Source organism: Piliocolobus tephrosceles, chromosome Y, assembly GCF_002776525.5.
Source record: "Piliocolobus tephrosceles isolate RC106 chromosome Y, ASM277652v3, whole genome shotgun sequence".
NCBI lineage: Eukaryota > Metazoa > Chordata > Mammalia > Primates > Cercopithecidae > Piliocolobus > Piliocolobus tephrosceles.
Genome location: NC_045456.1, coordinates 23,925,249 through 23,942,452, shown reverse-complemented (window position 1 = coordinate 23,942,452; position 17,204 = coordinate 23,925,249).

Here is a 17,204-nt window from a genome sequence, read left to right as displayed (position 1 = left end):
TTTTTTCTAGTTTTAATAATGTTTTTTTGAGAAGCAATTATTTTTGCCCAAATTGAAAGATGTTAGCCATAAATCACAGAGCTTAAATAATGAACTGATATTCAGCAGTTAATGTAAACATTGAAATTTCAGTACCCCAAATTTTCAGTATATACATAAAGTTTCTAATTCAGCCATCCTTTCCTATATTTCAGTTCCACTAATATAAAAAAAATTCTTTAATAAATACTGTATTAATATGATTTAGCAGAATGCTATGGGAGGGTTTCCTCTAGAATCCTACTCAAAAGAATTAGTATGAATTATATGTCTCTTTTCTTTTACAACAGCTTCAGTCTTAAGCAGTGAAAAATATTGTTTATGGCATTTTCCGTGACATTGTATGTGGCAGAAGTTCCCAGCAGTGGTGAAGTCAGTAGTAATTATTCAGATACTAAAACAGGGTTGTTTCTTTTTATCATTAATGCAAATGTCTATAATAATATTGTCACTCTTATGTCACATATGTTCTGTTAAATAGGTGGGAGTGTGGGAGTAGTTGATGTGCTGATAATATGTACAATACCAAAGAAGTCCCATCAGAGTGTAAATTTCTTGATTTGATACCTGATTTTAAAATGCAAATAAATATTAAAACATAATCTTACAGTATAATTGTCAGGTTTTGTCTGAGTATTTTTTCTTGAAATATTGGAGTGCACTTAGGGATTTAACAAATTCAGCTTTTTAAACCAGTGTTCTGTCACTAAGGTTCTAAAATAATTCTTTGATTTGTCGGAAAACTTAGTGATACGTGGTAAGAATTATGTTGCATTTTTATGAACTTTCGTGTTTTTTTTTTTTTTTTTTTTTGACGGGGGCTTTCGGTTTCACCCAGCCTGAAAGTGCAGTGGTGTGATCTCGGCTCACTACAACTTCCGTCTCCTAGGTTCAGGCAGTTCTCCCTGCCTCAGCCTCTTGAGTAGGTGCGATTACAGGCTCCCGCCACCCCACCTAGCTAATTTTTGTATTTTTTAGTAGAGAAGGGATTTCACCATGTTGGCCAAGATGGTCTTGAACTCATGATCTCAGGTGATCCGCCCACCTCGGCCTCTCAAAGTGCTGCGATTACAGGTGTGAGCCACCACTCCCAGGCTCTTTTAGCATTTTTTTGCATTTCATTAGAAGTAAACTAATATGTTCACTAAACAATTTAAAAAAAACAAAAACCCATATTAAAAGTGAGTGAAAGAAAGAATTGTCTTTACATTACTGAAAACTTCTGTGTTTCAGAAATCTGTGGACCAAAGCATACAAACAGTGGTATCTTGTCTCTTTAATCCAGAAAACAGATTGAGAAATTCTGTTGTTACTCAATATGACTAATTCAAGATATGAAAGGAATGCTATCATAATTAAAAAGCACACTTCTTAGTTTTCAAGTTAGGTGTTTTCCTTGTGGTATATGTATTTTGAGATTTTTTGGAGCATTTTTTTAATTAATTAATTTATTTATTTTATTATACTTTAAGTTCTAGGGTACATGTGCATAACGTGCAGGTTTGTTACGTGTGTATACCTGTGCCATGTTGGTGTGCTGCTCCCATCAACTCATCAATTCATCATTTATATCAGGTATAACTCCCCAGTGCAATCCCTCCCCCCACCCCCCTCCCCATGATAGGCCCCAGTGTGTGATGTTCCCCTTCCCGAATCCAAGTGAACTCATTGTTCAGTTCCCACCTATGAGTGAGAACATGCGGTGTTTGGTTTTCTCTTCTTGTGATAGTTTGCTAAAAATGATGGTTTCCAGCTGCATCCATGTCCCTACAAAGGACGCAAACTCATCCTTTTTTATGGCTGCATAATATTCCATGGTGTATATGTGCAACATTTTCTTAATCCAGTCTGTCACTGATGGACATTTCGGTTGATTCCAAGTCTTTGCTATTGTGAATAGTGCCGCAATCAACATACGTGTGCATGTGTCTTTGTAGTAGCATAATTTATAATCCTTTGGGTATATACCCAGTAGTGGGATGGCTGGGTCATATGGTACATCTAGTTCTAGATCCTTGAGGAATCGCCATACTGTTTTCCATAATGGTTGAACTAGTTTACAATCCCACCAACAGTGTAAAAGTGTTCCTATTTCTCCACATCCTCTCCAACACCTGTTGTTTCCTGATTTTTTAATGATTGCCATTCTAACTGGTGTGAGATTGTGGTTTTGATTTGCATTTCTCTGATGGCGAGTGATGATGAGCATTTTTTCATGTGTCTGTTGGCTGTATGAATGTCTTCTTTTGAGAAATGTCTGTTCATATCCTTTGCCCACTTTTGGATGGGGTTGTTTATTTCTTGTATATTTGTTTGAGTTCTTTGTAGATTCTGGAAATTAGCCCTTTGTCAGATGAGTAGATTGCAAAAATTTTCTCCCATTCTGTAGGTTTCCTGTTCACTCTGATGGTAGTTTCTTTTGCTGTGCAGAAGCTCTTTAGTTTAATGAGATCCCATTTGTCAATTTTGGCTTTTGCTGCCGTTGCTTTTGGTGTTTTAGACATGAAGTCCTTGCCCATGCCTCTGTCCTGAATGGTACTACCTAGATTTTCTTCTAGGGTTTTTATGGTAATAGGTCTAACTTTTAAGTCTCTAATCCATCTTGAATTAATCTTCGTATAAGGAGTAAGGAAAGGATCCAGTTTCAGCTTTCTACTTATGGCTAGCCAATTTTCCCAGCACCATTTATTAAATAGGGAATCCGTTCCCCATTTCTTGTTTCTCTCAGGTTTGTCAAAGATCAGATGGCTGTAGATGTGGGGTATTATTTCTGAGGACTCTGTTCTGTTCCATTGGTCTATATCTCTGTTTTGGTACCAGTACCATGCTGTTTTGGTTGCTGTAGCCTTGTAGAATAGTTTGAAGTCAGGTAGCGTGATGCCTCCAGCTTTGTCCTTTTGACTTAGGATTGTCTTGGCAATGCGGGCTCTTTTTTGGTTCCATATGAACTTTAAAGCAGTTTTCTCCAATTCTGTGAAGAAACTCATTGGTAGCTTGATGGGGATGGCATTGAATCTATAAATAACCTTGGGCAGTATAGCCATTTTCACGATATTGATTCTTCCTATCCATGAGCATGGTATGTTCTTCCATTTGTTTGTGTCCTCTTTGATTTCACTGAGCAGTGGTTTGTAGCTCTCCTTGAAGAGGTCCTTTACATCCCTTGTAAGTTGGATTCCTAGGTATTTTTTTCTCTTTGAAGCAATTGTGAATGGAAGTTCATTCCTGATTTGGCTCTCTGCTTGTCTGTTACTGGTGTATAAGAATGCTTGTGATTTTTGCACATTAATTTTGTATCCTGAGACTTTGCTGAAGTTGCTTACCAGCTTAAGAAGGTTTTGGGCTGAGACAATGGGGTTTTCTAAGTATACAATCATGTCATCTGCAAACAGGGACAATTTGACTTCTTCTTTTCTAACTGAATACCCTTGATTTCTTTCTCTTGCCTGATTGCCCTAGCCAGAACTTCCAACACTAGGTTGAATAGGAGCGGTGAGAGAGGGCATCCCTGTCTTGTGCCAGTTTTCAAAGGGATTTTTTCAGTTTTTGCCCGTTCAGTATGATATTAGCTGTGGGTTTGTCATAAATAGCTCTTATTATTTTGAGGTACGTTCCATCAATACCGAATTTCTTGAGCATTTTTAGCATGAAGGGCTGTTGAATTTTGTCAAAAGCCTTTTCTGCATCTATTAAGATAATCATGTGGTTCTTGTCTTTGGTTCTGTTGATATGCTGGATTACGTTGATTGATTTGCGAATGTTGAACCGGCCTTGCATCCCAGGGATGAAGCCCACTTGATCATGGTGGATAAGCTTCTTGATGTGCTGCTGAATCTGGTTTCCCAGTATTTTATTGAGGATTTTTGCATCGATGTTCATCAGGGAGATTGGTCTAAAATTCTCTTTTTTTGTTGTGTCTCTGCCAGGCTTTGGTATCAGGATGATGTTGGCCACATAAAATGTGTTAGGGAGGATTCCCTCTTTTTCTATTGATTGGAATAGTTTCAGAAGGAATGGTCCCAGCTCCTCCTTGTACCTCTGGTAGAATTCAGCTGTGAATCCATCTGGTCCTGGGCTTTTTTTGGTGGGTAGGCTATTAATTGTTGCCTCAATTTCAGAGCCTGCTATTGGTCTATTCAGGGATTCAACTTCTTCCTGGTTTAGTCTTGGGAGAGTGTACGTGTCCAGGAAATTATCCATTTCTTCTAGATTTTCTAGTTGATTTGCGTAGAAGTGTTTATAGTATTCTCTGATGGTAGTTTGTATTTCTGTGGGGTCGGTGGTGATATCCCCTTTATCATTTTTTATTGTGTCTATTTGATTCCTCTCTCTTTTCTTCTTTATTAGTCTTGCTAGTGGTCTGTCAATTTTGTTGATCTTTTCAAAAAACCAACTCCTGGATTCATTGATTTTTTGGAGGGATTTTTGTGTCTCTATCTCCTTCAGTTCTGCTCTGATCTTAGTTATTTCTTCCCTTCTGCTAGCTTTTGAATGTGTTTGCTCTTGCCTCTCTAGTTCTTTTAATTGTGATGTTACAGTGTCAATTTTAGATGTTTTCCTGCTTTCTCTTGTGGGCATTTAGTGCTATAAATTTCCCTCTACACACTGCTTTAAATGTGTCCCAGAGATTCTGGTATGTTGTATCTTTGTTCTCATTGGTTTCAAAGAACATCTTTATTTCTGCTTTCGTTTCGTTATGTACCCAGTAGTCATTCAGGAGCAGGTTGTTCAGTTTCCATGTAGTTGAGCGGTTTTGATTGAGTTTCTTAGTCCTGAGTTCTAGTTTGATTGCACTGTGGTCTGAGAGACAGTTTGTTATAATTTCTGTTCTTTTATATTTGCTGAGGAGTGCTTTACTTCCAATTATGTGGTCAATTTTGGAATAAGTGCAATGTGGTGCTGAGAAGAATGTATATTCTGTTGACTTGGGGTGTAGAGTTCTATAGATGTCTATTAGGTCCGCTTGGTGCAGAGATGAGTTCAATTCCTGGATATCCTTGTTAACTTTCTGCCTCGTTGATCTGTCTAATGTTGACAGTGGAGTGTTGAAGTCTCCCATTATGATTGTATGGGAGTCTAAATCTCTTTGTAAGTCTCTAAGGACTTGCTTTATGAATCTGGGTGCTCCTGTATTGGATGCATATATGTTTAGGATAGTTAGCTCTTCCTGTTGAATTGATCCCTTTACCATTATGTAATGGCCTTCTTTGTCTCTTTTGATCTTTGATGGTTTAAAGTCTGTTTTATCAGAGACTAGGATTGCAACCCCTGCTTTTTTTTGTTCTCCATTTGCTTGGTAGATCTTCCTCCATCCCTTTATTTTGAGCCTATGTATGTCTCTACATGTGAGATGGGTCTCCTGAATACAGCAGACTGATGGGTCTTGACTCTTTATCCAGTTTGCCAGTCTGTGTCTTTTAATTGGAGCATTTAGTCCATTAACATTTAAGGTTAATATTGTTATGTGTGAACTAGATCCTGCCATTATGCTATTAACTGGTTATTTTCCTCATTAGTTGATGCAATTTCTTCCTAGCCTCGATGGTCTTTACATTTTGGCATGCTTTTGCAATGGCTGGTACCGGTTGTTCCTTTCCATGTTTAGGGCTTCCTTCAGGGTCTCTTGTAAGGCAGGCCTGGTGGTGACAAAATCTCTAAGCATTTGCTTATGTGTAAAGAATTTTATTTCTCCTTCACTTATGAAACTTAGTTTGGCTGGATATGAAATTCTGGGTTTAAAATTCTTTTCTTTAAGAACTTTGAGTATTGGCCCCCACTTTCTTCTGCCTTGTAGAGTTTCTGCTGAGAGATCTGCTGTCATTCTGATGGGCTTCCCTTTGTGGGTAACCCGACCTTTCTCTCTGGCTGCCCTTAAGATTTTTTCCTTCATTTCAGCTTTGGTGAATCTGGCAATTATGTGTCTTGGAGTTGCTCTTCTGGAGGAGTATCTTTGTGGCGTTCTCTGTATTTCCTGAATTTGAATGTTGGCCTGCCCTGCTAGGTTGGGGAAGTTCTCCTGGATAATATCCTGAAGAGTGTTTTCCAATTTGGTTCCATTTTCCCTCTCACTTTCAGGCACCCCAATGAGACGTAGATTTGGTCTTTTTACATAATCCAATACTTCTTGCAGGCTTTGTTCATTTCTTTTTCTTCTTTTTTCTTTCTGTTTCTCTTTTCGCTTCATTTCATTCATTTAATCCTCAATCGCTGATACTCTTTCTTCCAGTTGATCAAGTTCGGTCGTGAAGCTTGTGCATTTGTCACGTATTTCTCGTGTCATGGTTTTCATCTCTGTCATTTTGTTTATGACCTCTCTGCATTAATTAGTCTAGCTGTCAGTTCTTCCACTCTTTTTTCAAGATTTTTAGTTTCTTTGTGCTGGGTATGTAATTCCTCCTTTAGCTCTGAGAGGTTTGATGGACTGAAGACGACTTCTCTCATCTCGTCAAAGTCATTCTCTGACCAACTTTGTTCCGTTGCTGGCGATAGGCTGTGCTCCTTTGCAGGGGAGATGCGCTTTTATTTTTTGAATATCCAGCTTTTCTGCCTTGCTTTTTCCCCATCTTTGTGGTTTTATCTGTCTCTGGTCTTTGATGATGGTGACGTACTGATGGGGTTTTGGTATAGGTGTCCTTTCTGTTTGATAGTTTTCCTTCTGACAGTCAGGACCCTCAGCTATAGGTCTGTTGGAGATTGCTTGAGGTCCACTCCAGACCCTGTTTGTCTGGGTATCAGCAGCAGAGGTTGCAGAAGATAGAATATTGCTGAACAGCGAGTGCACCTGTCTGATTCTTGCTTTGGAAGTTTCCTCTCGGGGTGTACTCCACCCTGTGAGGTGTGGGGTGTCAGACTGCCCCTAGTGGTGGATGTCTCCCAGTTAGGCTACTCAGGGGTCAGGGACCCTCTTGAGCGGGCAGCCTGCCCCTTCTCAGATCTCAGCCTCCCTGTTGGGAGATCCACTGCTCTCTTCAAAGCTGTCAGACAGAGTCGTTCGCATCTTCACAGACCTCTGCTGCTTCCCCTGTTATTTTTTAGCTGTACCGTGTTCCCAGAGGCGGAGTCTACAGAGACAGGCAGGTATCCTTGAGCTGTTGTGAGCTCCACCCAGTTCGAGCTTCCCAGTGGCTTTGTTTACCTACTTAAGCCTCAGCAATGGCGGGCACCTCTCCCCCAGCCTGGCTGCTGCCTTTGGGTTAGATTGCCGCAGACTGCTGTGTTAGCAAGGATGGAGGCTCCGTGGGCGTGGGACCCTCCCAGCCAGGTATGGGATATATTCTCCTGGTGTACCGGTGTGCTTACAGCGCAGTATTGGGGTGGGAGTTACCCGATTTTCCAGGTGTTGTGTGTCTCAGTTCCTCTGGCTAGGAAAAGGGACTCCCTTCTCCCTTGTGCTTCCCACGTGAGGCGATGCCTCACCCTGCTTCAGCTCTCGCTGGTCAGGCTGCAGCCGCTGACCAGCACCGATTGTCTGGCACTCCTGAGTGAGATGACCCCAGTACCTCAGTTGAAAATGCAGAAATCTCTGGTCTTCTGTTTCGCTCCCACTGGGAGATGGAGACTGGAGCTGTTCCTATTCGGCCATCTTGCTCCGCCCCCCAATTTATTTTTTTTCTGTTGCCCAGGCTGGAGTGCAGTGGTGCCATCTAGGCTTACTGCAAGCTCCACCTCGTGTGTTTACTTAATGCTATTCTCCTACCTCAGCCACCTGAGTACCTGGGACTACAGACGCCAGGCTAATTTTTTTGTATATTTAGTAGAGACGGGGTTTCACTGTGTTAGCCAGGATGGTCTCGATCTCCTGATATCGTGATCCGCCCGCCTCGGCCTCCCAAAGTGCTGGGATTACAGGTGTGAGCCACTGCACCCAGCCTAGAGCATTTAATTGAATGGTTGGCATTTGGTTGTAACCCAGTAAACCAGAGTGGGTTTTACCTGGCCGTGTATTTTCTGCTGCCGAACCTTGACATATAATATAGTTACATTTAGGGAAGAATCATGCAGCAGAAATTTGTAATTGGAAGGGTTTACCAGAGAAGAGAGTTAATTGACTATCTTGACCAAATAGTAAAAGAAAATTTTAGATATAGAAAGCAGATCTTGGCCAGGTGCTGTGGCTCAGGCCTGTAATTCCAACACTTGGGGGCTGAGGTGGGTGGATTGCTTGAGCTCAGGAGTTCAAGCCCACCCTGGGTAACATGGCAAAACCACATCTCTACAAAAATCAGCCCGTTGTGATCGTTTATGTTTGTAGTCCCAACTACTCCAGAGGAGGCTGAAATAGGAGGATCACTTGAGCCTGGGAAGTTGAGGCTGCACTGAGCCACAATCGTGCTATTGTATGCCAGCCTGGGCAACAGAGTGGGAGACCTTGTCTGGAAAAAAAGAGAAAAAAAAAGTAGAACTTAATACATGCATATTGGACTAAAGAGAAGAAAAGAAATGGTTTATTCAGATGATATACCTGAACAGTGTGAAGGGAGAAAAGGGGTAAAGTGAAACAGTAAAAAGAAGAAAGGTTGATTCAGAGTTGGTGAAATGGAAGAGAATGTGACTAGTTGAATTCCAGAAAGATCTGATTTCTTATCCCACTTTCTATTCATGTTGGATAGATAAATCTTAAGGCTCCAGTTTTTACAAGTGTAAAATGAGAAGGTACAGGACTAAAGGTTTCTGGGTCCCTATGGTTTTAAGTCTATAAATATGAAAAAAAACTAACAGTCCAATGGGAGAGAAATAATATGATTAATAAAGGGAAGGCATTTTTAAATGATAGTTTTATTGAAATAATACTAGTATACAATTTATGTGTTTAAAGTGTGCACTTCCCTGTTTTTTATATATTCAAATTTTGCAACCATGTCCACAATTTTAGAATATTTAAATCACCCCCCTACCTTAGTAGTCACCTGCTGTTTCCCTGGAAGTTGTGTATCCCTGGGCAACCACTAATTTACTTTCTTTCTCTAAGGATTTTCCTGTCCTGGACATTTCATGTATATGAAATCATATAATGTGGCCTTTAGTGACTGGATTTTTTCACTCAGCAGAATGTTTTTAAGGTGCATCAGTATTCTAGCACGTATCAGAACTTCATTTCTTTTTATTTATAGATATTACCTCATTCAGTTTATCCATTCATCTGTTAAAGACATTTGGATTATTTCCTTTTTTTTAGCTGTTTAAATAATGCTATGAACGTTCATGCACAAGTTATTGTGTGGACATGTTCTTATTTCTCTTGTGTATATACTTGGGAATGGAATTGCTAAGTCATATTTAACCTTTAGTGAACTGCCAGATTTGTCAAAACTGGCTACACACTTTACATTCAAAAGGAAATGTTTAACCATCACTTTGTGGTCTTAAAACAGAACTAGCTTTTTTTTTTTTTTTTTTTTAATCTGTGAATGGATACAAGATGAAGCCTAATAAGCCTTTTTACAGGGTTATATTATGGATCTGCTGTATAATGTAGAAGAGTAGACCCAAATAGTAGAATTAAGTTCTTAACATATTTGCAACAGGGAGTAAACATATTTAAAATTGACATTTGTTCTCTTGTTGATTCATTCTACATAGATAGTGTAATTTAGAAAAGAAAGAACTGGAATTGTACATCAGCTTATCTTGCCCAAAGTCCTGATGATTACATTGGTGTCTACAGTAGTACTTAAATGATTTTCAAAGCAGAAGATAGTCGTGTGTTGTGGGGGTGGGGGGTTGTGTGTGTGTTTTTTTTGTTTTTTTGTTTTTTTATGATGACCTCGTTTGGTCATCAAGCCTGAAGTACAGTGTCACCATCACAGCTTACTACAACCTCAGACTCCCACATTCAAGGGATCCTTCTGCCTCAGCCTCCCAAATAGTTAGGACTACAGACCTGTACCACCACACTTGACTAGTTTTATATATATATATATATATATATATATTTTTTTTTTTGAGACACAGTCTTGCTCTGTCACCCAGGCTGGAGTGCGATGGAGTGATCTCGGCTCAGTGTCAGCTCTGCTTCCCAGGTTCATGCCATTCCTCTGCCTCAGCCTCCCAAGTAGCTGAGACTACAGGCACCCGCCACCATGCTTTGTTAACTTTTTGTATTTTTAGTAAAGACAGGGTTTCATCGTGTTAGCCAGGATGGTCTCAATTGTCTGACCTTGTGATCTGCCCTCCTTGGCCTCCCAAAGTGCTGAGATTACAGGCATGAGCCACCGTGCCCGGTCAAAAGAATTTTTTTTTTTCTTTTTTTTTTTTTTAAGAGAGAATCTTGCTATATTGTCCTGGCTTGTCTTGAACTCCTGGACTCAAGTGATCTGCCTGCCTCAGCCTCCCAAAGTGCTAGAATTACAGGCGTGAGCCACTTATATATTTAATATTTTTAAAAAATACATTTTTTTAAACTTGAGTTGTCACCTGGTGTTAGACAAAAGACTCCCTTTAAAACTTAGAAAGTTTTCTGCTCAATTGGGAGAGGAATCAAAAGTTGGCATCCTGCAGTTATCTGACATCTAGACCTATTCTGATTTACTCTGTGTTGTCACATTGAATTAGAATGCCTGAGGTATTTTTGAATGTATTTACAATTTCCATAGCTAATTTCACTCTTCATTGTTTTAATTCTCTAGCCTCTTCACAATCTTGTTTCCTACATGACCTCTGAAGATACATGTCAGTGACCAGTTTTCTAGATTTTCACCTAAATAGGATATCACTCCTTTGACAGATTAACTTTCAGAAGTCACTTTTATTTATATGAAAATGAAACTGAAGTCCTTTAAAAAGGGCACGGTTACCTTTGTAGAAAAGGAAATACTATTGTGTTATTACTCATTTGCTCTTTCCCATTCCTCCTTGTAAGGCCTCTGTCACTTCTCTCTGCACATCTGTAGGCAACATAGACTGAAAAAGTTTTGCATGTATTTTACATTTTTACCTTCCTTTCTAAAGAATGATATATCTTCACAGGTTAATGATGTCTCTTTAAATGCCAAAACTTACATATTTTAACCTAAAAGCCTGACATTTCAGTTTGGAGAGCTGTTCACAGCTGTGGTTCCTATTAAGTGCAGTTCAGTTAGTGTAAACAGTATTTTTTACAATTACATTTTGTACCAGCTGTCTTTGGGACATTCCTGCAAAATTATTAACTAAGGAGTACATAAAATGATACTGAGTTTAAGTCCTGTTATTTCTGAGTTTACTGGGATTATTTTTTTATTATCGATTTCTTTTTTAACTAAACTGTTTAATAAAACTAGCTATCTTGGTACATTTGTTATCCCAGTGTTCAAATATACTCCTTGAAAAGAATCATCTTTTTTTCTCATTATTTATAACGTTTAAATCCTAAACAAATCTTAAACAAAGGGCTTAAGTTTTGACAACTTTCAGATCCATAATGGTATCAGAAATTTTCAGTAAAATAAAAGGACTATTTCTGTCTTTTCCAGGATAAAAGAGTGTGTCACTTCAGAAGAAGTTTGGCAGTATTTAAATCTTTTTGATCCTCTCAGCTATCTAGTTTCATTCGAAGTTGCTGGTTTTGAATATTAAGCTAAAAGTTTTCCACAATTATCGAAATTCTGAATTTTGCTAAATCACACTGAAACTTTCTGTGTAAGTTGTATTATTAGACTCTCTAGTTTTATTTTACATTGGAACTGTTCTTCATTAGATGTTTATTCAGAATTTCGTTCTGTGTTTAATATGATTGAAAGTAAAAAAATAATTGAGATTGAAAGAACAGTAAGATTTCTCTGCAAGTATTTTTTAAAAATTGAAACTTACATTTTAAGAGTTTAAAAGCAAATACTGATTTTCAAAAAAGTTTTTAAAACCTGATTTGAAGGGTAAGAATTTTGATAGTCTGAACACAAGCATTTCACTTCTCCAAAAGTGCCTGTGAACAGTACAGTGTTTACAGTATTGAGCTTTGCATTTATAATTTATCTAGAAATTTACCACAATAGCAGAATTTTAAAAACTACATTTTTAATCAGTGGAACTCAATATATAGTTAGCTTTATTACAGTCTTCTTATCTAAACCCAGTAAAACAGATTTTAAGCAAACAGTCCAATCAGTGAGTCATACGTTTATTCAAAATATTTTATCTTTTATCTAAAGTCCACACATATATATCAAATTTGACTGGGATGGTAATTAGGATAACTAAATTCTGGGCCTGATTTTTTAAAGAATACAAGACAAACTCAACTTTACTATTTACTAGGTATGTAACCTTCTCAATGAGTTACCATTCTTCTTTTATGTAAAAAAAAATTGTTCCTTAAAATGCCAAACTTAATGGCTGTGTGTCAAATTGTGCAAAATACTGGTATTAACGCTGCAGCCTTTTTTATGTTACTCAAAGGTTAATCAGAGTGTCTGAAAGGAATTGTTTTTATAAAAACATTGAAGTATTAGTTACTTACTGTAAGTAGATCTTTATTTTTGTTTTTTAGCCTGTTATATTTCCTTTTGTAAAATAACATATGTCCAGAAGAGTCAAAGTAGGTAGGTTTGATATTTCTAACCCACTAAAGTTGTTTAGTAAGTTTATTTTAAGAATATGCTAAAGTTAAAGTTAATGTTGTTTCTAGATTAGCTGGTGTCCTCCTTTTACATTGTGACACACAAATAGAGCACCAGAGTTCTTTTGCTATACGCAGTCTTTCCTAGCCTCTTACTAGTCTTTCAGGAGGTTTGCTCTTAGATTTGATGATGTAAAGAATGGAAGTAGCTGTAAGAGCAGTTCAAGGGCCAAGCCCTGGAATGGTAGCAGTGTTACATATAATGCCTTTCTAAGGAAAACATTTGAATCAGTATAATTTGGTCTGCCATGAACATGAACTTAAAGTGGCTTTCTGGAGGGCAGAGCAAGATGGCCGAATAGGAACAGCTCCAGTCTCCATCTCCCAGCGCGAGCGACACAGAAGACCGGTGATTTCTGCATTTTCAACTGAGGTAATGGGGTCATCTCACTCGAGAGTGCCGGATAATCCGTGTGGGTCAGCTGCTGCAGCCCCATCAGCGAGAGCTGAAGCAGGGCAAGGCATCGCCTCACCTGGGGAGCACAAGGGGGAAGGGAGTCCCTTTTCCTAGCCAGGGGAACTGAGACACACAACACCTGGAAAATTGGGTAACTCCCACCCCAATACTGCGCTGTAACACCGGCACACCGGAGAATATATCCCACACCTGGCCAGGAGGGTCCCACGTCCACGGAGCCTCCCTCCTTGCTAACACAGCAGTCTGCGGCAATCTAAGGCAGCAGCGAGGCTGGAGGAGGGGCGCAGCACTCCTCAGCCAATGTAAAAGAACAGAAATTATAACAAACTGTCTCTCTGACCACAGTGCAATCAAACTAGAACTCAGGACTAAGAAAATCAATCAAAACCGCTCAACTACATGGAAACTGAACAACCTGCTCCTGAATGACTACTGGGTACATAACGAAACGAAAGCAGAAATAAAGATGTTCTTTGAAACCAATGAGAACAAAGATACAACATACCAGAATCTCTGGGACACATTTAAAGCAGTGTGTAGAGGGAAATTTATAGCGCTAAGTGCCCACAAGAGAAAGCAGGAAACATCTAAAATTGACACTCTAACATCGCAATTAAAAGAACTAGAGAGGCAAGACCAAACACTTTCAAAAGCTAGCAGAAGGGAAGCAATAACTAAGATCAGAGCAGAACTGAAGGAGATAGGGACACAAAAATCCCTCCAAAAAATCAATGAATCCAGGAGTTGGTTTTTGAAAAGGTCAACAAAATTGACAGACCACTAGCAAGGCTAATGAAGAAAAGAGAGAGGAATCAAATAGACGCAATAAAAAATGATAAAGGGGATATCACCACCGACCCCACAGAAATACAAACTACCATCAGAGAATACTATAAACACTTCTACGCAAATCAACTAGAAAATCTAGAAGAAATGGATAATTTCCTGGACACGTACACTCTCCCAAGACTAAACCAGGAAGAAGTGGAATCCCTGAATAGGCCAATAGCGGGCTCTGAAATTGAGGCAACAACTAATAGCCTACCCACCAAAAAAAGCCCAGGACCAGATGGATTCACAGCTGAATTCTACCAGAGGTACAAGGAGGAGCTGGGACCATTCCTTCTGAAACTATTCCAATCAATAGAAAAAGAGGGAATCCTCCCTAACTCATTTTATGTGGCCAACATCATCCTGATACCAAAGCCTGGCAGAGACACAACAAAAAAAGAGAATTTTAGACCAATCTCCCTGATGAACATAGATGCAAAAATCCTCAATAAAATACTGGCAAACCGGATTCAGCAGCACATCAAAAAGCTTATCCACCATGATCAAGTGGGCTTCATCCCTGGGATGCAAGGCTGGTTCATCATTCACAAATCAATCAACGTAATCCAGCATATCAACAGAACCAAAGACAAGAACCACATGATTATCTCAATAGATTCAGAAAAGGCTTTTGACAAAATTCAACAGCCCTTCATGCTAAACACGCTCAAGAAATTCGATATTGATGGAACGTACTTCTTGAGGGCAGAAATATTGTTATAGCATCTCTATATTGCCAACACTTATTTTCACTCATAATAAGAGCTATTTATGACAAACCCACAGCTAAAATCATACTGAATATATATTTCTGCCCTCAAGAAGCTGACAAGTTTCTTTTTTCTCTTAAGAAAACAAAATTTCACCTGTGTGACCACAGTCATTTCAGATAGTTTTGTTTTTAATTGGTTTTTCTCTGTATTTTGCAGGCCTGGCCTTGAGTCAGTCCTGATGAGGAGGAAAAAAATAACAGAATCATTCACAGTATTTGAGATGTTGCTTGCTTCATTTTACTCTTTTCCTTCCCTGCTGCCTGTCTCCTGTATTTGCTTTCATATGTAATTCAGCTTTGGGAACAGTATCTTTAAATGAAGTCACTACATGAGTCATAAAAATAAAAATAAAACAAAAAAACTTTGCCTCTGGAATTGGCATATTGGTGACTGCACTCGATAGAGATAGAGGCCAAGGCTGATTTCTAATTTTTGAATTTTATTTTTCTCCTTTGTTTGTTTCTTTGATATAGGAAATCTTCAATAAAAAGCATATTCTAATAAAAATAAGACAAACTAGTGTAACATTATAAAATCCTCACCAGAAGCCTATTAAAGAAGTATAGTAGATGGGTAAAAAATATGGCCTACAAATCCAACAAAACTCATATGTAAAATTATGTAATCAAATTGTAAAATATTATCTTATTTGCTATTAAACATACACTATAAAATGACTTTGAAATTGTACAATAGGCCAGGCACGGTGGCTCAAGCCTGTAATCCCAGCACTTTGGGAGGCCAAAACAGGCGGATCATGAGGTCAATAGATCGAGACCATCCTGGCTAATACGGTGAAACCCCGTTTCTACTAAAAAATACAAAAAACTAGCTGGGCGAGTTGGCGGGCGCCTGTAGTCCCAGCTACTCGGGAGGCTGGGTCAGGAGAATGGCATAAACCCGGGAGGTAGAGCTTGCAGTGAGCTGAGATCCAGCCACTGCACTCCAGCCTGGGCAACAGAGCGAGACTTTGTCTCAAAAAAAAAAAAGAAAAAAGAAATTGTACACTAATGTTTACCTCCTTGGAATTGTTAGAAATAAGCATGTAATACTTAATTTCTATGCAGAATCTTTTTAATATTGTAGGAATTGGTAAGGTCAGTGTGAGAAGTGTTAACACTGGCTACCACTTGCTTACAAAAACGGTTCTGCATACAGCAACTACTAGGAGATTCCATTTTCCTTTCTACTGGGGCTTTAGTAATTTCAGAGACCCCAACATTCTTGTGAAAAGTTGACTAATAACAAAAGTCCAATAATGAGTAGAAAGTTATTTGTCTAGCTCTTGGTTTAAAGAAATTTCATCCCCAACATAGGTAGCTTTTCATCAAGAAAATATTTTCCAGGACAATGTCAAGCCAATTTAATCCCTTGATTGTGTTCTGTGCCATACAGCAAAGCCAGTTTCCATGTTTGCATTGTTATTTTTATTTCGTTGAAATTTCTTTTCACTACCATTCTGCCCTTATTTTCATTGTTTTTACACGAATTAGATTCATCAGTTTTTTGTATCACATTAAATTTTCCCTATTTAGTTTGAATCAGTGCAATTTTTGCTTTTGTTTTCCAAATCGAAAACTCCCTGACATCAAATTTTGCCAGTCTAAATGTGGCCAAGAAAATGTCTTTTGCAGCAACTTGGATAGAACTGGATGCCATTATTCTAAATGAAGTAACTTAAGAATGGAGATCCAAAAACCATGGGTTCTCAGTTATAAGTGAGAGCTAACCTATAAGAACACAAAGGCATTCAGAGTTACACAATGGACATCAGAGAATCAAGATGGGGAGAAAGTGTGTGAGGCATGAGAGGTAAAAATCTATGTTGTGCACAATATACACTACTCAGGTGATGGGTGCACTAAAATTTCAGACTTCACCACAATACAATTCATCTGTGTAACAGAAAACCATGTATACCTCTAGAACTATTGAAATAAAAAATCAAAACAAAAACAAAAAATAAATTTTGAACAAATTTTATTAAAAAGATGCAAGCCTTTCTTCTATTTTTAATTAATAGCAATGTTGCCATCTGTTGTCAGTTTTATTTTATGCTGATTATTTCTACCAGCCATAACAATTGGGAAACAGGGAAAAAGTTGATTGTGTTTCTTTCCTAGATAATTAATAACAAAATTCAGAGCAATCTAATGAGACAGGTGCACAGAAGAAGAAGAAAAACTACAGTTGTGTGGAACATGGATGGCTAAACTCTCAGTAACTTGATGGGGTCAAAAGGACAGAAGTGGGCCAGAGTTCATTTATTTTGGCAGGGTCAAAGGATCCTTCATCAGTCCCTGGCTGCTCTCTTCTAAGTTTTCAGCCTTGCTCTTCTCCATTCCTCACCAGACCCGTGGCCTCTTTGGAGCTGCCTGGACAGGAGCTCTCCTGGCCTCTAGCAAACTCCTAGCTGGATTGTGGGTGGAAATTCCTGATACCCTTAGTTTAGTTCATACAAGCTGAACTTTTCCAAAAGAAAATAATTTTACTCGAGCCAACTAAACAAAACTGAAATACACAAAGAAAATACGAAAGCACAGAGATAGAT